Genomic DNA, 21,825 nt, shown 5'->3' with positions numbered 1-21,825 from the left:
GGTTACCCACAGGGAATATTACTGTATTTATTTTATCATACAGATTGGGTTTGTTATCTTTTGGAAATTCAGGAAGTGAAGAAATTTCTGAATTTGGCAGGTGTTTGTACATTATGGCGATGGGAGAGGGCTTGTTTTTGTTGTTGCTGTGGCTGCTCTTGTTTGCATGAATGTGTGTGCAATCACTTGCCTGCACAGAGGGAACTGGAAACAATGTAGACAGTAAATGTAGTGACTTTTCTTTTTGCAGTACTGTTTAGAGAGTTAACTGTTTTGAGAAATCATGTGAATAGACATCACACTAAGAAGGATACACTTTTCCTGGTAAGCAACTAGAAAGTCATGCTGTAATTAGTAGAGAGAGAGAGAAAGCTTGCTGATATGCCTTATGCTGCATAAAACACAAATTTTTAGGGATGGACATCTTGCAGGAGTTTTTGTCTACGAATGGTGATATTATTTTCTACCAGGCTATATAAAGGTCGTATAATTCTTTTTCCCCACCTGTACTACTGTGGTGCTGCTACTTGTGAAACATTTAGAGCTTGCTGGATTCTGGTTTATATCTTTATGAAGGATATTGTGGAACATATCGAGAATATCTCCAGTTACATGTTTATTTTCAACAAGTTTATGGCAGTTCTGATGTAATCTAAGTTCCTTGAAACTACATAAAAGTGCAATTGCTATCTAGATAACTTATTACTGAAGGTTATTACTAAATATTCAGGCTATGTTTATATAATGGTGGCATAGTTAATGGTTCTCAATTATCTAGAGGTTTACCTGATGTTTTTCTTGACTTTCATGGGCATAGAAGTTACATTTTGTTTTCTCCGAGTTTGATTATTCTATAAATAAAATAATTTTTATGTTATAAATAATTATGTTTATCAAGGGACACACTTTTTGTAAAGCTGAAGTGTTCAGTAATGGAATTTTCTTTGAGTGTTGTATTCCCCCGATGTTCAGAAATGGACTGCTTCTTTTAAACTCCAGTTGGTTATATTTATATCTATCAGGATTAAGTAAATGCCAGAGTTCTGTTAGTTCTACAACATGAGTCGAAATACTCATAATGATGTTCATAATTTTAGCCTGGATGTAAAATATGAAATCAGAATTGCTGGCAAATGATAGCTGTGGGGCACTTTTTCATTTAGATTTTCCTATCATAAGATAATTTGAAAAAAAAAAAAAAAGAAGAGAGGAAATTATATTATATAACACAATAGACATAATATTAATTATAGAAACTCCCAGTTATCTTCAATGTTACAGTTCTCTCCAGCTCTTTATTATTGACATGTATCCCTAAAGTGAGATTTTAAAACCAAGGTGCCTTGTAAAAAGCATTGATTTAGGTGCTGGTACCACATAAAAACCACTGCTGCTGGTGTCACATTAGCCATGGTGATGGTGCCACATAAAAAAAAAAACCATCCAGTATACTGTGTAGCGTTAGGAAGGGCATCAAGCCATAGAAAGCAAGCCAAAACAAATTATGGAACCTGGTGCAGCCTGTGGCCTTGCTAATTCCTGTCAAGCTGTTCAACCAAGGTCAGCATAGAAAATGTTAAATGTTGACGATGATGATCTCTATATATTTCTTTGAAACTGTGTCTGGCTGTGGCAATGTTCAACTTTTATACTTTTTCATGTAAAGATTCCCTTTTGTCTTTGGGTCCCTCTGGTTCCCATTCTGGTTGATGTCTTTAACCACTACTATATATTGAGAAGTACACACTTTACTAGGGACAATGTGTCTGAATTCTGACTTGGATTTTATACTTCTATTACAAAATCTTTGAGTTGCATGTTCATTTGAATGGTCATTAAATGATAGTATTGCAAATAGTTCATTTGCATTACAGAACTCTAAAAGCCTTAGTCCTTCTCTACTCCTTGTACCATACCCATTGCCCCTGTGTGTGTTAGAGTAGCTATCATGGTGTTGCCCGACGCATTCGTTACAGTTACCAGCTGTGATAAAAACTAAGTCAGTGTTTTCTGTTATTTAGGTAGTCTGAAAGAAGGCCTTCTAGAAACAGTCTCTTTGCTGATCCCACCCCTGATTTGGTGCATATGCAAAAATCGTTGTTGTTGTTTTTTTTGTGTTGTCTGTGACAAGACTAAACTTAATTATTCTGTCACATATTCTGACAACCCTAATTATTTTATTCATTTTTCTTCCATTAATATGCCAACTCTTCCAACTCCAACACTGTTATCCACACTGAAGAATTTGTACTTATGTACCTTACTTGTGAGGAGTCTGGCTGAGGGTGCCCTCGCCCCACCTGTTCTCTCCTACACAGCAAGCATCAACTGCCCCCAACATCCCCCTAGTATTTCTACAATCTCCCCAGACTTACCTTTCATCATGCTTAGTCTTGATTGTGGCAGCTCTGAAGTTTTGCAGCTGACAGAGAGAAGAGAGATTTTGATGGTATTTGATTTGTTTGATGTCTATTTTCTGCATTCTGAAAGGAAGAGAGTTGTTGCAATTGTTTGATGACAGTAGAGAGTTTCACATCCATAGCCAGATGTTTCCACTCTGAAACTCTGTGTGTGTCTGTGTGTTCATATTGTATAATTATGCTATGGTAATAATGAACTATAATTATTAAGAAAAACAGTTTCTCTCTCTCTCCCTCTCTCTGTGTATATATATAGAAGGTTGATTGTTGTGGCTGGTCAGTGAGTGACCATTGGTTTCACACCAATGGTCACTCGCTGACCCGTCATAATAATCAGCCTTCTATAAATATACTATGCTAATGTTTTAGAGTGTGCTCCTTTTTCGGATATATGAACTGTTGATGATATGTATCTATCTATCTATCTATCGATCTCTCTATCTATCTATCTATCTATATATATATAGAAACTCTAATCTATCTATATATATATGTAGAAACTCTGCCAGATCAGATTGGAGTCTGATGTAGCCATCTGGTTCGTCAGTCCCCAGTCAAATCATCCAACCCATGCTAGCATGGAAAGTGGACGTTAAATGATGATGATGATGATGATATATAGAAAATAAATGTAAGTTAGGTGGGAAAAATCACATCTAAAAAGATCATTAAAACTTATCATTTCATACCTTTTTGTGATTTTTGGTCCACTCTGTATATAACTCGCAACATTATTAACTTTGTTTCTTGGCTACATGTATATACATATTTCGTATTTTTCTCTAAAATAGTACTTTCTTGTTTGCTCTACTCCCTAAAATGACTTTCTCTTGTTCATGGTTACCCCCACCCTCTCCTGCTCCCCACCACCAATACTGGACATGTATGTATGCACGCATGTATGTATGTATATGTGCAGATTTGTATATTTTGTTTTATGTATGCATTCTCATGCATATAGTTGCTGGTTTCCCAGACCCCAGTTGAACCGTCCAACCCATGCTGGCATGGAAAACGGACGTTAAACAATGATGATGAAACTTCTGGAAAGTTTAACAGATTTTTACAGTTCCAGTAAGGGATTGGATCTGTAGTCTTTTGAATTAGCTTTCTCTTTTCTGGTTTTGAGAAGCCTAATTTCTCAAGATTGGTATTCAGGCAGTGTGCTACATATCCAAGGGTTCCAATAATTCCAGGTATAAACCTGAACTTGTAATGTATATATGTATGCATTCATGTGTGTATATATATATATATATATATATATATATATATATATATATGTATGTGCATGTATGTATGTATATGTATGTGCATGTATGTATGTATATGTATGTGCATGTATGTATGTATATGTATGTGCATGTATGTATGTGCATGTATGTATGTGTATATATGTGCATATATATATATATGTGTGTTTATATATATATACTTATTTATTTACACATATGGTAAACTATTTTCTCTCTGTAAGAAATGTGTAACTTTGTGAAATGTTGAATTTAGCATAATTTATTTGCCTCAAGTTATGCTGAGCTGATGATTCCAGAGAGGGTTGATATAGCACTATATATGGCTACCAATGACAAGAAACTTTAAGATCTTTCATATGTGTAGGGGGAAAAAAATAAATTAAATGTGTACATGCTGTACACCTTTACTTACTGTAAATTATCCACTTTCAAATCCACCTGAACTAAGTTAATCTAGAAGAGATTGTCTCCCCTGTGATAGTTGACTACCATGGGTAAACCGTTGTATGTATATGTATATATGTGTATGTGTATATATATATATATATATATATATATATATATATATATATATACATCTACACATACAGAGAGAGAGAGAGAGAGAGAGACACACACACACACACACACACACACACACACACACATTGGATACATAGAAGAATTTGCATGTAATGATTTTTTTTTCCTGCTTTACATTCATTTCTAAAACTAACAAGAGTGGAATAGTAGAAGAGCTTTTGTTTAAACAATTGTTTCTACAGTAGGTCATTCAGCTGTGAATTAGGAATGGAACCTGTTTCCGTTAGTGAGGCAACCAGAAGAGTTATGTACCTTACTCATAACATTTTGACTCTTGTTTAAATGTATTAAAATAACATTAGACAGGCAACATGTCTGACTCAGTGACGTAATTGCTAGACATATTAAAACACTGTTGAAATTAAAGGTTTTCTACCATTAATATGCCAGTTCTGTTACTTCAACTCTGTTATCCACATTGGAGAATTTATACTTGTGTAACCTGTCTGTGAGGAACCTAATTGAAACTTCCCTTCATTTCATCTCTTGTATACATCAAGCATCAGTTACTCTCAACATCCTTCTAGCATTTCTACTATCTCACCAAGCCTGCCTTTAATCAATCCTAGCTTAAGGGTGTGTGTGTGTGTGTGTGTGTGTGTGTGTGTGTGTGTGTGTGTGTGTGTGTGTGTGTGTGTGTGTGTGTGTGTGTGTGTGTGTGTGTGTGTGTGTGTGTGTGTGTGTGTGTGTGTGTGTGTGTGTGTGTGTGTGTGTGTGTGTGTGAGTGAGTGTAAATAGTATGTGCATATTTAAAATTAGACATACGTAAAGATGAATGTTGTATAATCAGATTTTAACATAGTTTTATAAGACGGAAAGATGTACTGTATACAGTCCACATTATTCCATAAGGAGCATAGTTTCTTGGTGTCTTTGGCTTATACACTTTATGGAAAATTTGATGTTAAATGATGAAGGTGATGATGATAATGATTCTACCAGTAAATCTAACCAATTGGCTCACAATCATACTGTCTAAAGTCAGAAAACAGTAAATATATGCTTTACATAATGTGAAGGAAGCAGAAATAGTAAAAGACCTATTCTTTTAGGTTAAATCAAAGTTACTTTAGTCTTGTTAGAAAGCTTTACTTAACTTTTTTTTTATTTATAGCAGCCACTCACAAAAATCAGAAGCTTAAGCATGCTAAGGTTTATTTTTGCGATTAGTTCTGTATGCTTATAGTGAAAGTATGGGGACTTGAGTCAGTTTTGTAGAATTTCAACTCAAAGTGGTTTCTTACTGAAAACCTCTTTAATCAAATAGCTTAGATTGTTATTCTACCACTCACAAATTACCATGCCCCTTAAATCTGTTATGTGTTTTCTTTGTAATACATCCTATTGTTGGCTTCTTCAGCTGTGTTGGAATGTTGTTCCAGGGATTATTTAAACATATAGTCCCAACTTTGAATCAAGAGCGATTTGCTTAAAGGGAGACCTAGCTGCTGTATAAACAAAAAACCTATGTTAGACATTCACTTGTTTGTCTTGTTAAAACTATTTTAGGACTAAATTTGTTGTTTAGCCCCAGGTTAACTTTGATTGAGAAGGCCTATTATCAAAGGTACTGTTGTTGTGATCATACCATCTTTTTTAGAGTTATCTAGAACTATATCACCCAATGTGTTCTTCCTTTTTAAAATTAGTATGGGGTAATTCAAAAGAGATTTGGCTGCTATTTCAAGCTTGTTGTTTGACAAGATATAGATAATATTTGTTCAATGTTTCATATTTATAGTCCTGTTTCCAACCCACACTAGTTTTACTAGATATAACTGGAAGGTAAAAAAGAAATATAATATTAAATTAAACAACTGGAACACTTATTAACCCTTTAATATTTAGATTACTCTGTCAATTGTAATGCTTATTTATTCACTTTGTTTTGAATTAATCATGCATCATCTCATAGCTTTGTGATTTCATTATTGTGATTGCTTATTTCTAGAATGACATTGTTGGGTGAGCATGGGAGGCTGGATCTGGCTACTTTTCATATAAAACAGGCAGAATATTTGGCTGGATATACTAAATGGTCAAATCTAAAGGCTTGCTATAATGACATGCTAACACTGCATTTTGATACATTACTAAATACTAAAATGAACTTTCATTCAAAAGCCTAGTGTATTACTGATATATTTATAAGTAGCTTTGTTTCTGTCACCAAACGAGGAGATTGTTGGCAGAAATCCCTTTCTGATGTGCCTCTCCTTTACCAACCTACTATTTAACTATATTCTCTCCTTTATCATAGCAGTGAATGTTGTTTTTGGAGTTGTACTTGTCTGGCAAGTGACTTGATGTTTTTTCTTTTTCTGTTCATCTTTTAGTGGGGAGAGAAGACAGTGTCTATGACCCATCACAGAGCCTTTGAGACTAGGGGATGGGAAGGAGAGGAAGATATCCTCAAATTGGGAACCTGGACTAATGCTTGCAACAGAGTAGACTCTGCTAACTTTACTAAGGCACTCATGGTGTGAGACTCAGAAGTGTTTAACAGGGCAATGGGTTTAGTCCATTACCCAAGTAACCTTTGATGGGATTTGAACTCAGAATATAAGGATCTAGAACATATACTGCAGGGTATGCTGTCTGATGCACTAACATTTCCATCAGTTGACTACTCTAGGCTGGTATTTTGTTTTTTGACTCTGGAAGGATGAAAGACAAAGTTGATCTCGGGTAAAATTTGAATCCAGAACTTAGAATAAATATCACAAGGTATTTTGTCTGATGTTCTAATGACTCTGCCAATTGACAACTACTTGTTAATGTTTTATAAAGGTCAAACCTAATTGGGTAAACCTATGATCGAAACTGTTCCAGCCATGTCCATCCCATTCGTTTGCCTTTTCAATTTTTTAAGGGCATTGTGTATCCAATACTACATTATCCAACCACATCTTAGATATCATCCTTTTTAAGATAGTAACATGTGAAATTTAGCTTCTATTTTTAGCAAGCACATAGAGGCTACTTTGGTGGCCTGAGGTTCAGTCTCTCTTTATGAAAGAGATCAAAAGACAGTACCTTTAATGTAGTTTATTTATATAATGATGAAAGAAACCCCAACAGATTACTGACCCCTCCCTAATGGCAGTTAGTAATTTACCAAGACATTACTCTTTTATGTTTTTGAATCACAGCAGTTTTTATTTACTTGTATTTTAATGTAAAGCTATTCATATCAATATTACTGCTTATTTTTAATTGATTTGTTATAAAAAATAAAATAAGTAACTATCTTCTAAACACAAAACAAGCCATAAAAAATCAATTATCGTTTGAAATCTGTTTAAACTTCTCAGGGGAATTTTTCAGCCCATTTACTTCATCTTTTATGTTTTGATTGACCTATTTTGATTGATTTGACCTATAATTGAAACAAGTACTCTATTCCTGAATACATATATTATTAAGGTGGAAAAAAAACCCAGCATTGTTAGGGGTCAGATAGAATGCTTTGCAGTATTTGTTCCAACTCTCTGTCCCCTGGAGTTAAATTTCTCTGCTGAGGTCAAGTTCACCTTTCATGTCTTTGGGTTTAATACAATAAAAATAAATAAAAATAATACCGGTCTTGATTAATGGATTGACAGAATTAAGGAGCCAGATGAGATGCCTTGGGATATCTGTATCAGTTCTCCCTGCCTTCTGAAGGCACCGTCTGGAACATCACTGTTGCCAGGCTGCAGTGGCTTTGTCTTTTCCATGGAAAACATCGGTGAAATGAAGAGGTGAGACATGCACTCATGGGGAATTGCTTAACCCTCTGATATTCAGATTATCTGTGAAATGTAATGCTTATTTATTCATAGTGGCCTGTAAATAGCACCATTTGAGCATAATCGTTACCAGCGTTGCCTTCTAGCACTTGTGCTGGTGGCACGTTAGAAAATCATTTGCGCGAGATCATTGTCAGTGCCGCTGGACTGGCTCTCGTGCAGGAGGCACGTAAAAAACACCGTTTTGAGTGTGGCCGTTGCCAGTACCGTGTGACTGGCCATCGTGCCAGTGGCACGTAAAAGCACCCACTACACTCTCGGAGCAGTTGGCGTTAGGAAGGGCATCCAGCTGTAGAAACTCTGCCAGATCAGATTGGAGCCTGGTGCAGCCTTCTGGCTTGCCAGTCCTCAGTCAAATCGTCCAACCCATGCTAGCATGGAAAGCGGACGTTAAACTATAATGATGGTGATGATTGTTTTGAATTAATTATGCATTATCTTGTAGTTTCTATGTGTGTTACTGTTCAATATAGGTGTAGCTGTGTGGTAACAAGCTTGCTTCTCAAGCATATGGTTCTGGGTTCAGTCTCTCTGTGTGACACCTTGGGGAAGTGTTTCCTACTATAGCTTTGGGCTGACCAAAGCCTTCTGAGTGAATTTGGTAGATGGAAATTGAAAGAAGCCAGTCGAATATATAAGTGTGTGTGTCTGTGATTGTCCCCACCACCATTGCTTGACAACCAATGTTGGAGTGTTTACATCCCCATAACTTAGCAGTTTGGCAAAAGCGACTGATAGAATAAGTACTAGGCTTGCAACGAATAAGTCATGGGGTTGACTTTGATTAAAAATCTCTGTAAGGTGGTGGCTCCAGCATGGCCACAGCCAAATGACTGAGACAAATTAAAATAAAAGAATTTCTATGTTTTCTCTCTTGAAAGTTAACTTAACCCTTTTGCATTTAAACTGGTCATATTCAGCCCAAATATCCAATCTGTTCTATGCTCAATCTGGTCAGATCCAGCCTCTCTATCCTACAATGTCATTGTAAAAATAAACGGTGACATCATCAAAATCTCAAAGTTCTGAGATAATGCATGATTAATTGAAAACATTGTAAATAAATAAGCATTACATTTAACAGTGATATGAATGCTGAAGGATTAATAGATATATTCTGACATAAAACAGTCTACAATAATCAGAAATTGAACTGATCAAAATGTGTGGCTGGAAACACCAAGCATGAACTAATGAGCTGGATAACTTTATAACGATTTAATAATTATCTCCCTTTATATTTATTTTGCTTGATTAAGCCACGTATAAGAAAAATTCCTCTAATAGAATTAGGACTAGTCACATGTTTTATAAATGGTGATATAAAAACCGCTTTGTTTTTATATCTGTGTAAAAGGAAGAATTTTTTATAAAATGTTTCTTCAATTTTGAGGAATTTTGAGAAGTTAAAGCTGTCATTTACCAGTAAAAGGTTATTCAAATGTACTTCATTTGCAACCATGTAGTTTTGTGTTCAGTCCCACTGCACAGCTCCTTGGATATGTGTCTTGTACTTAAAACCCAGGCCGGCCAATGATTTGATTGAATGTGGTAGATGGAAACTGTGTGGAGGCCCTTCACACACACACACACACACACACACACACACACGTATGTATTGGTGTTTCCTCTCCCCACTACTTGACAACCAGTGTTGGTTTGTTTACATTCTGGTAACTTAGTGGTTCAGCAAAAGAAATCTTTTAAATCTAGTATTTCTTATATAAGTACAGGTATCACTATGTTCAACTAAACCCATTCAAGGCAGTACTTCAGCATGTCTGCAGTCCAGTGACTGAAACAAAAGGTAAAAGATAATGTTAGGCTGAATATGGTGTACCATAGTTCACTATTCAATGTATTAAATACTGGAATACTGTATCAGTATTCTTCAATGTTCTGTTATTGTTCCACTCATATTTAATATAATATCCTTATATTGTTTAATGTGAACACCACCTTGTATTCATTAGAATGCATTCTCCTTAGATATGTTAAACTAAATCTGTACTTCCTTGTTTAACCACCACCATATCAGCATCATCATTATCATTTAATGTCTGGTTTCCATGCTGGCATGGGTTAAACCATAGCTTCCCAAAGTGGGTGATATCACCATTGCATCAAATACATGGTACTCATTAAAAAGTTGTTTTCTTTTCCTTTCTAATACAATCATTAATTAATTTTGCATCAGTAGTTCTGATCAATGGTTCATTTGGGGAAAATAAAACTCAGTGTAAAAGAAAACGCAAGTTTACCGAAGTTAATCTGGCTGCATAATATAGAACTAACATTAGAATTTTATTCACATTAATGGCAAAACTAAACCCACAATAAGGGATTTGTAAACTATGCATATTTAGTCAAAACGGCACTAACCGGGCAATGAGTCTACAATATAGTGTGTGCGTGTCAAATGATAGAAGGGGGTTCTCCTAGGGGATTTAGTGTTGGTGAGGGGTTGTGTCAGGGTTTTTTTTAGACAGGTGGGCAATGGAGCATTTTTTGGCCGATAGGTTAGCAATATTGCAATTTGGATGCAGAAAGTTTGGGAAACACTGGGTTAAACAATTTGACTGGAGCTGGTAAGCCAGAGAGCTGCACCAGACTCTTGTCATCTGTTTTGGCTTGGTTTCTACAGATGGATGCTCTTCCTAATGCCAACCACTGTACAGAGTGTACTGGATGTCTCTTATGTGTCACTGACACGGGCTTCTTTTCTGTGTCACTGACATGGGACCCATTTCTGTGTCATTGACACAGGACCCTTTTCTGTGTCACCGATACGGGACCCTTTTCTGTGTCTCTGACAAGGGACCCTTTTCTGTGTCACTGGCATGAGTGCCTTTTACATGTTACCAGCACTGACCACATGATTTCATTTAGCTTGACCCATCTTCTCAAGCACGGCAAATCGCTTGAGAAGGCACCTCACATTAAGTGAAATTGTACTCATGGCCAGTGCTGGTGACACATATGTTAGGTGGTATGTATCTTCCATATTTTATTGTACTTAGTAGTTTTCTTTTCTCTTATCTTGCTGAACTAGATGATATTTCTCTCTCCTACGACATTCAAAGGGATAGTAATTGGTCATGCTGTACTATAATGGGTGGTTTTCATATCAAAGAATCCATTGTGCTAAGTGACATTCCTCTGAATTTGTTATCATTTTCAAAGACAGCTGGTTTGATTTCTGTAAAGCTGGATGTACCAAAGACTTTCCCCACCATGTCACACCAATGGTCTCTCATTCTTGAAAGTTTCATCAAAAGTAATGCTGTTGTACTTCACATCAATGAAGACTTTGATCATGGAGGTTATGATAGGAGTGGGTGAGGTAGATTCAGTCAGACAGCAACTATATTTCCTCTGCTCTGAATTTTGAGGATGCACATTTCCAGTGCAATGTTGAGGACAAACGATTGCCACTCTGTGTGTGAGTGTGTGTGCGCCTACATTGATTGTGTGTGTGTTTTATGATTCTCTGGACTGAATGGGAGTCATGGAGCTATATTTTCAGCACAGTAGATAGCAATTTTATAAGTGTAGAAGTTCAAAATGCTTGAGCTTACTAATCACACTAAAATAGTCTTGGAATAAAGTCCCAATTAAAATCATATGAAGTTCAATATTTCTTTTTACTTTTACAATGTTGGGACAGTTTGTCAGACAGGAAGTTAACCAAAATGAGAGGATAGCAGATTATTTGCTTTTGGTGTTGAGCATCATTCTGCAATATTCTGAGTTCAGTGCCTGTTGGCTGATTTTTAAAGTAAAATAGCTATCAGTTATATATCATGTTAAATCCATATGAATGTACTTGTTTTCCAATAATAAGTCTTGTACCCAGTGAAATCCTGTAAATTTATCTGTCTGGTATATTTATAACTCAGTAGATATGCAAGAGACCCCATCCTACTGATTGGATATTTTACTTTGAGTTCAATATTGATTTTTATTACCTTAATAATTATGTGCTATTTAAACCGGATGTTGTTTGATATTCTACATTTAATGATAGTCTATAAATCTAGACGCACCTAATTGTCATTGCTTTGGATGAGTAGTGTGGAGCTTGACATCACTAAAGTAATCTTGTTCACTTGTTTTCTTTGGAATATGATTACTCCTCTCCTCTTTTTGTTTTTTGTTTTTTGTGAAGTCTTCTGTACCATGTTAGGGGATAACTGGTTAAACAATTAACTTTAAACTTAGTGTATATGAGATTTTTTTGAGAGATCTTGATGCCTGACGAAGTGGGTGGAACAAGGAAACCAGTTTGAAAAGAGACATTTATTATCAACTATTCATCTCACTTCTTTACAGTTCTCTGGTTTTATCTCCTGCTGCCTCATTTCTCTATCTTTTCTTTCTCATTCTTAAACATATAGGCATACTTCTCATTCATTTCTTCACCACTATACACATACATACATGTTCATCACATATTCATTGCCACATGCATCTGTTTCAATACTGTGTTTAATCAGTCATCCTGTTCATTTTAAACTATTTACATCTTCATTGAGTTGTAAGCATTTTGCTATTGAGACTTCTGGAACAGTCTCATACTTCCTATTTCTCGCTTCCCCCTTTTAACCTTTCTCTTTTCTGTAGATATTTTCTCAAGCTAGATAACATCAGATATGAATGAAGATTTTGATCCCCCTATTCCTTAACCCCATAACCTCCCAACAAAATCTCACACACAAAAAAGATTCATGTGAATTTATGAAAACTGGGTTAAGCTTTTATGAGTTGTAGAGCTCATGAAACAAAAAAAATTACTGAGGAGGAGCCATTTTTCTTTTAGTAGCATTTATTTCTTTACTGCCCACAAGGGGCTACACACAGAGGGGACAAACAAGGACAGACAAAGGGATTAAGTCGATTATATCGACCCCAGTGCATAACTGGTACTTAATTTATCGACCTCGAAAGGATGAAAGGCAAAGTTGACCTCGGCAGAATTTGAACTCAGAACGTAACGGCAGACAAAATACCGCGAGGCATTTCACCCGGGGCGCTAACGTTTCTGCCAGCTCGCCGCCTTTCTTTTAGTAGCATTGTCAGTCAATTCAGTTGTTACCTACGGTCTTTTGTGGAAATTTATGCTTATTTGTAATATTTTGAATTGTATTAACCCTTTAGCATTTAAACCAACCATATCTGGCCAAAATATTCTACCTGTCTTATGTTCAAACTAGCCAGATCCACCCTCTCACAACTACCCTACAATGTCATTGTAAAAGTAAATCATCACATCATTGAAATCTTGCAGCTACAAGATAATGTATGATTAATTCAAAACAATGTCAATAAATAAGCATTACATCTGACAGAGAAATCTGAATGATAAAGGGTTAAACTTAAATTGTCACATGAAGTACTGTACACAACCTTCTTTGTATAAAGATTTGTTTTTGGTTACTTGCTATGATTTTTTTTTCTTTTACTAGGTTCACTTATTGAACTGATGCCATGATGTGGCAGCACATCCAAAGATTATTGTCTATTACATTGAACCCTGATCTTAGTCTGGTACTTATTTTATTGATCTATGCTTGTTGATTGGCCAAGTTACCATATGTTATGTCCTTTTTAGAGCATTGCTTTCCTTTGCATCCTAAAATAACTCTGATTCATATTTGTAGACCAAAAACACACAGCATGAGCTTTCACACATTTTACATTTACTAAATTTTACTCGCAAGGCATACATATTTTTCCAGCATAAATTTCATCATTTGTATTAACATTCTGGTGGAATATATATATATATATATATATATATATATATATATATATATAATCACATGTGAACTGTTGGCAATGTTTTTCTTTCTCCATCTTCCTTTTCTCTTCGACTTTCCTCTGTGTCCTGTTTCTGAAGATGAGCTTTGCTTGAAACATAAAACACCCTTTCTTTCCTTCTGTGAGCGTCTTATTAATACTTTGCATGTACCATGTCCTCACGTTTTTTTCTTGTCTTTTTTTATTATTAACTGTATATATATATATAGATTGGTAAATGTTTTTATTTTTCATTCCCTTTCGAAATTATCCCTACTTTTTGTGGTATGTAGTCTTGCTGCTATTTCTAGCGGGTTAGATGTCCTATTACAGGCATATCTGTATTTTAAATGAATAATACATAGTCTATTGACTGTTTTTTTACCCTCGCTAAACCACTGGTGGTAAAATAAAATTTCTAAAATTTTCTTTGCTACCATGTATTTTATATCATCATCATCATCATCATCATCATCGTTATACGTCCGCTTTCCATGCTAGCATGGGTTGGACGATTTGACTGAGGACTGGTGAAACCGGATGGCAACACCAGGCTCCAGTCTAATTTGGCAGAGTTTCTACAGCTGGATGCCCTTCCTAACGCCAACCACTCAGAGAGTGTAGTGGGTGCTTTTACGTGTCACCCGCACGAAAACGGCCACGCTCGAAATGGTGTCTTTTATGTGCCACCCGCACAAGCCAGTCCAGGGGCACTGGCAACGTCCACGCTCAAAATGGTGCATCTCATGTGCCACCCGCACAAGAACCAGTCCAGGGGCACTGGCAACGATCTTACTTGGCTTGCCGGGTCTTCTCACGCACAGCACATTTCCAAAGGTCTCGGTCAGTAGTCATCGCCTCGGTGAGGCCCAATGTATGAAGGTCTTGCCTCACCACCTTAGCCCAGGTCTTCCTGGGCCTACCTCTTCCACGGGTTCCCTCAACTGTTAGGGTGTGGCACTTTATCACGCAGCTATATATATATATATATATATATATGTGTAGATAGATATAGGTAAATGAATTTAAATTATCAGTTAAACAAATGGAGTGTGATGTTCGTGAATAGCATAGGAATATGCAAATATTTGCATAATCTTTCCAATGTTATCATCTGACAAACTGTGTGGCACCCAGGTTCTTAATTTAAACTCTTGACCAAGTATTTACAATATTTATGAACGTATTAGATGTCAACTGATTCGAGTTTTGAAGCTAATTTTCTCTCCGTAGAGAATTGAGATGTGCTACTCTTCTCAACACTTGTCATTATCTCTAAATATTGGCACCATTTTTATTGTATTTGCCCCAACCTCAGTAACATTCTTTTTCTTTTTTTTTCTAAGTATTCTTTAATGTATGTCCTCATGTGAGTGCAAGACAGGTCATATATACCCCCCCCCCCCCAAAAAAAAAATTGCCTGGTGCATTGACTCCTGTCAATATTTGTAAAGTGTGTAAAAGATAGGATAGATTTCCTCTTCATTGTAATCCGAGAAAAAATTAAGCTTAAACAAAGGGAAAGTACGTTTAAACATCTTTGTGAAACATACTTTTACCTATGGGAACAACCTGATCGTTGCTTTAAAAAAAATTTTTTTTGTGTGTGTTATTTATAGATTTCTTGAATTTATTTACAGTAATTATTTTTAGGTTCCTGGCCTAAAAATCTTATATTTGTCATCTGGGGTTATATTTTATTTCACGTATTCTGTATGATGTACATACTCAGCATTCTTGTTGCATACAATTTAACAATGATAGTTATGCTATGGCATAACACCTGTAATCTGGTCTTTCCAAAAGAACTGAGCTTACCTATTTTGATTAATATAAAATGCAACATGCAATTATTCTTGTCTTAGTAAATTAAAATTTATCATGACATATAGTGTTTCTGTTTAAGTTGACAGATGGATATCTGTTTTATCTTTTAGAATTTGTACTAAATAATTATAAGTTTTCCTTTTATCACACACACTGCTATAATAACCAGTTCAAAATAATTCTTTTACTTTCTACAAGTTAGCTGTCATAAAATGTAATTTTGTTACTTTGTTGCTTACAAACTTGTTGGAATAATAATATCTTTGCTTGGCATATTTCTACACATATCAATGGTAACTCTTTTGTTGTCTCTGAGAGGTGTTTATCTGCTGATGGAAAATATATTGGCTCTAGGAAAGCTAGGAGGCGTCTCTAACTGAATATTATTATCTAACAGCTGTTAGTTGGTTTCAAATTCTTCAAATGGATGATTTTTCTCTCAACTCTATTCATATACAGTATATTTGTTTAGTCATTTCTATGTTTGGTATGTGCTGCTATTTCCATCCTAACTTTCTATCTACTCTTCGAAGACAACTAACTCAATTGTTATAACCACTTTCACCTTCTCCATGGTCACTGAATAATGGTTTAAATTTTAGTATTAACCCACCCTTTCGTCATTTCTTTCTTTCTGACCATTTCCCTAAAATGCTACATTGTTTCTATATTCCTCTTTACTTATATTTTCCCTTTCCCATGCTTCCCTTCTATCCATCTATCCAGCCTCCTTCCTTCCCTCTTCCTCTCTTCCACCCTCTCTTACCTTCCACTCTCCCCTTCCCTCCACCCCAATGTTCAACAATTGGTAAAACAGTGACTAATAAAATTTCAGCTTGTCAAAATAGGTAAAATAGCAAATCAATTTTTAACATACATCAACTGTAGGAACAAAAGTGACATCTGCTGCATTAATTAATAATTTTAAAAAATGCACATGAATTTTTCTACTCAGACTGCTGAAAGAATGGAACTACCTATCTATTGTATAAACATGCTTACACTAAGTACTCCATAGACACATGTACTCTTGGCATAGACAGATTGAATGTGACACAGCATATGATGAGGCTGGCTCTTTGAATTATAGGTGCAGTTCATCATTATTATCATGTTTTATTGCACGTTCGGATAACCTCTACTCAACTGCTCAACATCGAGACTTCTCCCTCTATATCTACGTATTGGGCTAGCCTACTTCATCGTCTGGGGGGCGTTGACACAACACCTCCCCCTTTTGAGTTTTTTAAACCCAAATTTATCAATTTTATTTCCTCGGTGAGAAACTGGCATATCTTTTTCTCTTAGCGTTAATTTCCTTCATTTCTGTAGGTTTTCTCTTCTATTTCGGTACTATTCGAAACCTCGTCGCCACTGTTATATCGCAATACTACACAGTGGCTGTGTGAGTGTCCTGTCCATAGCGGGGAATATGTACATCACAGAAACCATGAAACTGGCCCTATGAGTTTATAAGACTAAGAAGGATCTTTTACCTTTTTTTTGCCCCAGCATGACTGTAGTCTAATGACTGAAACAAGTAAAAGATTAAAAAAAAAAATACCTGAAATACTTGGGGCTTGAAGGAATTTTGACCCTATTTATCTAGCTGGAGAAAAGACAACAGGTATTCTGGGCAAGTTATCCATAACCACAGTAGACAGGCTAGTCATCTATCCAGAGTGTAGTTGTGTCTTTAAACCATCTAATGCTGCAGAATCAGTTTTAGGAATCTTTGTAGTTCTTGAAAAGTCTGTGTTAGTTGTAATTTCTGGTTTTCTTGTTATTTAAATGAAGAGTTTAATTTAGAACTGCTTTGTATTTTTTTTGTTTTGTTTGAGAAGTTAAAAGGAAAAGAGAGTGAGAGAAAAAAATAAAAAGCAAAAAAGCCTGCAGTATTTTTCGGACTTGGATGTCGTTCTAAGTGGGAAGCCATCATAAATGTTATTCCCAGTGACATAACACAATATTGCCTTTTTTTTACCTTTTGATCTGTTCACATGGCTTATCTAATGTTTGCATCAAAATAATTCAGTTCATTAGATCTGTGTGATAGAGAGATAAATAAAAAATAAAAAAATATGATTAAAGAAAGATTAGAAATAACTGAAAAAAAGAAACATGTGAGGCTTTTCTGGCTGTAAAGGAAATTTTGCTAAGTGCATACTTTTGGACTTCTAAATTAGTTATTAACATTTCAGCTGAGAAAAGTGATAAGAACAACAAACAGATTTGTGGATGTCCTACTTTGTATCATAAAAGCATAAATTAAAATGATCCCTTTTTTCTTTGTTTTTTTTCTTTGACTTTTCTTTGGCCCTTTGAAAAACATTTGCTTTTAAATTATTTATTAAATGTAAATTACACTGTCTATATAGAAAGAAGGGATTCCTTAATAATGAATGCTACTTTATCATATACTTGTCCATGTGTGTTCATGCTATGGAAAAATAAATGATTTGGGATGAATGCCTACTTTACATTTATGTTTTCTATTAGATTACTTGTAATATTGTTATATTTCGGGATGGTCAGTTTCTCTTTTTCCCCCCAAATTAACCACATACACTATATATTCGTTCTTCACTTCAGCTTTATTGTTGTTCTTATTTTAGTGTCCTTTGTCTGGAAATCTTTCGTCACACTCTTGTCCTTGTTTACTCCATCCTCTGGACTAAACAGGACAGGAGGAGACATATAGGATGGGGAGTTGCCTCAGAGGTCACAGGATGTGTGATGAAAGATTTCAAAGGACACTAAAATGAGAATAATAACAAAGCTGAAGTGGAGGACGGACGATTAATTAGCAAACCCCCACTAAGAAAAAAAAATACAAGAAAACAAACAAACAAAAAATAACCTTCACATCACTCTCTCTCTTTTCCTTTCTGTGTGTATGTGTGTGTGTAATATATATATATATATATATATATACGGCGAGCTGGCAGAAACGTTAGCACGCCGGGCGAAATGCTTAGCAGTATTTCATCTGCCGCTACGTTCTGAGTTCAAATTCTGCCGAGGTCGACTTTGCCTTTCATTCTTTCGGGGTTGATTAACTAAGTACCAGTTACGTACTGGGGTCGATATAATCGACTTAATCCGTTTGTCTGTCCTTGTTTGTCCCCTCTGTGTGTAGCCCCTTGTGGGTAGTAAAGAAATAATATATATGTATGCATGCAAATTGGCAGAGTTGTTTGGGTATTGGATAAAATGCCTGATTTCAGCTCTTTGTAGTGTGAGTTCAAGTCATGCTGTTTAGCTTTGCTTTTCATTCTCTTTGGGTCAATAAATAAAACATAAGTTGCTATCTCTTCCCCTTCCCTCTCTCTGGACGAAATTGGCTATTGTTAGATCTGGAAAGGAATGTGCTTTGCTAGGATTACATGTGCTAGACACTGTATAACATGTTCATCATTCTCTTATGTGATGGGTGCTGTGGATGCTGTACCTTCAGAAACTGGGAGGTCCATAGGGTCATTAATTTAATATTGATAGGAGTGAAGACCCATGTCTTTGGTACAGCAGCAAGGCCTGGAATCATGTAGATAATGATAATCTTGATATAATATATGTATGTATGTGCATCTGTGTGTGTGAAGATGCATGCCTCAGTGGTTAGAGCATTGGGCTTACAATTGTGGGGTTATGAGTTCAATTCTTGGACTGGGCTGTGTGTTGTGTTCTTTATTTTCATTGTCCCAGTCCACTCAGCTGTAGAAATGAGTTATAACATCACTGGCGCCAAGCTGCTTTGGCCTTTCCCTTTCCCTTGGACAACAACAGTGGTGTGGAGAGAAGAGGCTGGTATACATGAGTGACTGCTGGTCTTTCGTAAACAACCTAGCCAGGATTTGTTCCTCAGAGGGGAACCTTCAAAGTGCAATCCCATAGTCATTTGTGACCGGAGGATGTCATTTACTTATATATATATTTCAAAATTGTGTTGTCTTTTTTTAAATTTATTTATTTAAGCTATATTTCAAAGGAGCAAATATTATTTATTCTGTTTGTAAATCGAGAGGTCATGTACTAGTTACTATAATAATCAGGCTGGTAAATTCTGTTGTGTTAGCATTTAATGATATTATCACATGTTTCTATCTTCTTTTTTTTGTATGTATGTATATTTTTTAAAATGAAGTTCATGTGACCATAATATAAACAAACAAGTAATTACTTGAACATTATTTCAAGCCCCAAGAATATATCTATTGTGAATATAAAAGAAAGAGAGAAAGAAGGAAGTTTTCAAAGATGAAAAGAATTTTATATTCATTTGTACTGACATTTAATATAAAAGAAAAAGATTAAAAAAAAAACACAGTTCAAATACATGACTTTGTTATTTGGTTTTCAAAAGCTGTTTAATCCAGCAATATTAAAAAATGTTTCTAGTGCTAATATGTATGACTATTTATGAATTAGTTAATGGTGATTAATGGTGGGCTTAATAGTAATCTTGATGTTTTTGTTATGAGCTTTTAAATATAGCCTTTGCCCCAGTATGACCACAACCAGATGATTAAAAAATGAGTAAGAGAGAAATGTTTTTTTTTTTAATCATATCATTTTAGTTCATGGAGCCTGGTGTTGCCATCCGGTTTCACCAGTCCTCAGTCAAATCGTCCAACCCATGCTAGCATGGAAAGCGGACGTTAAACGATGATGATGATGATGATACTAAGAGATCCAATGTTTATATTTATATTTACATTCTTAGTATCTGTATTATAACCCATGATTAGATGCTTTCAAGTATCCTTCTTCATGTGTTTGTGTGTAAATATATATATATATATATATATATATATATATATATATATATTTATGGGGCAGATAGGGCTCTTTAGCCATGGTGGGGGCAACCCATCTAGGAGAAGGAAAACTCTGATAAAAAATCAGATTTGTGTTTGCTGACTGTCTCCTTAGTTGATGTGCACTATTAGCATCTACTTACTCATAGGGCAGTCTGGGCTCTGTAGCTTTTGAGCAACTAGACTAGTAGAAGGTCACTCTGATCTCAAATCTGCGATCAATTCACCATCTGATATATATATATATATATATATATATATAAAATATTTTTGCATTTTGCTGATTACACATTTAGTATCAAGACATTGAATTAGCATAATTTGTTTGAAATGTTTTTTTTTTTAATGTATGCAATTAACATATTTATGAACATGTACACATTAATAACAAAAGATAGTGACCTCATCTTATCATAGCTCATGACTTTAATGGACATGTCAGGTGACACGAAGATGGTTCTTCCAGTGTACATGGAAACTATTGATACAATATGACAGATGGAAGGTGGGGATAAAGGCTCTTGTAGTTCCGTGATGTAAATACCTTAACCATTTGCAACATTAACCTCAAAAAATTGGCCAACCACCTGATCATCTACAAATTAAGTGAACATGATAGCCAAATAAACTTCTTACTCTACAGGGACAGAAGAAGCTACTAATTGGGAATGTTAAATGTTTCTCTGATGAATAATATATATCTCAACATAGACTAGTTATCAACAACCTGAACTCCAGGCAGCAAGACAGTCTTGTGAGATTTACGGAAGCTGAAAGGGTCCTCAATCAGATGTGTTCAAAGAAATAGTAGTTGATATGTATGACATGAAGTGGAGAGAGAGAGAGAGAGAGAGAGAGAGAGAGAGAGAGGGAGGGAGGGGAGTGTGTGAGTGAGTGATAATGTTGAGGTAAACTGAGTGGGGTTTCTATGAGTGAGTCTGCTGCCAGCCACATACTGGATCTACAGATGGGGTAAGGTACTAGCTAGATGGATTGATGGCATGGTGATGGAACGAAATAGAAAATAGAACCATAGAAGTTAAAAGTCATGTCTGGAAAGATTGGGAGAAACTTGGGTGCAATCTTAGAAGGTTGAACATTGCAAAGAAGAATACAAGGGACCACAAAAAAGGGGCAAGATGTTGCACTGGAGATGACTCATTTATTCTATCAAGCATTGGAAAATGAACCTAAAATGATGATGATCATTATGAGGATGATGACATATCTTGAGTCTTAAGATTGACTTTATTGCTACACAGTGAATCATGTAGGTGTGTATAAAAACTGTATTGAGGTCATCAGCTGCTATATTATTGTACATTGTTTGCCA

At 35.5% G+C, this 21,825-nt stretch overlaps 1 protein-coding gene across 44 annotated transcripts in view; it reads left to right on the top strand.

The window, feature by feature from the left end:
• Positions 1–21,825, top strand: part of LOC106868006 (uncharacterized) — a 553,573-nt gene that overhangs the window by 68,390 nt on the left and 463,358 nt on the right. For 7 of the 44 annotated variants that reach the window (XM_089342462.1, XM_089342392.1, XM_089342478.1 and 4 more), the window contains exon 2: positions 13,515–13,596. The exons of the other annotated variants lie outside the window; for them this stretch is intronic. The gene's annotated coding sequence lies outside the window, so the exon portion shown is untranslated. The remainder of the gene's footprint in view (positions 1–13,514; positions 13,597–21,825) is intronic. 44 annotated transcript variants of the gene reach the window in all.

The sequence above is a fragment of the Octopus bimaculoides genome, chromosome 2, assembly GCF_046866305.1.
Source record: "Octopus bimaculoides isolate indiv1 chromosome 2, ASM4686630v1, whole genome shotgun sequence".
Taxonomy (NCBI): Eukaryota; Metazoa; Mollusca; class Cephalopoda; order Octopoda; family Octopodidae; genus Octopus; species Octopus bimaculoides.
Note: the sequence above shows the minus strand (reverse complement) of the source record. Positions and strands in the feature narration are given on the sequence as shown.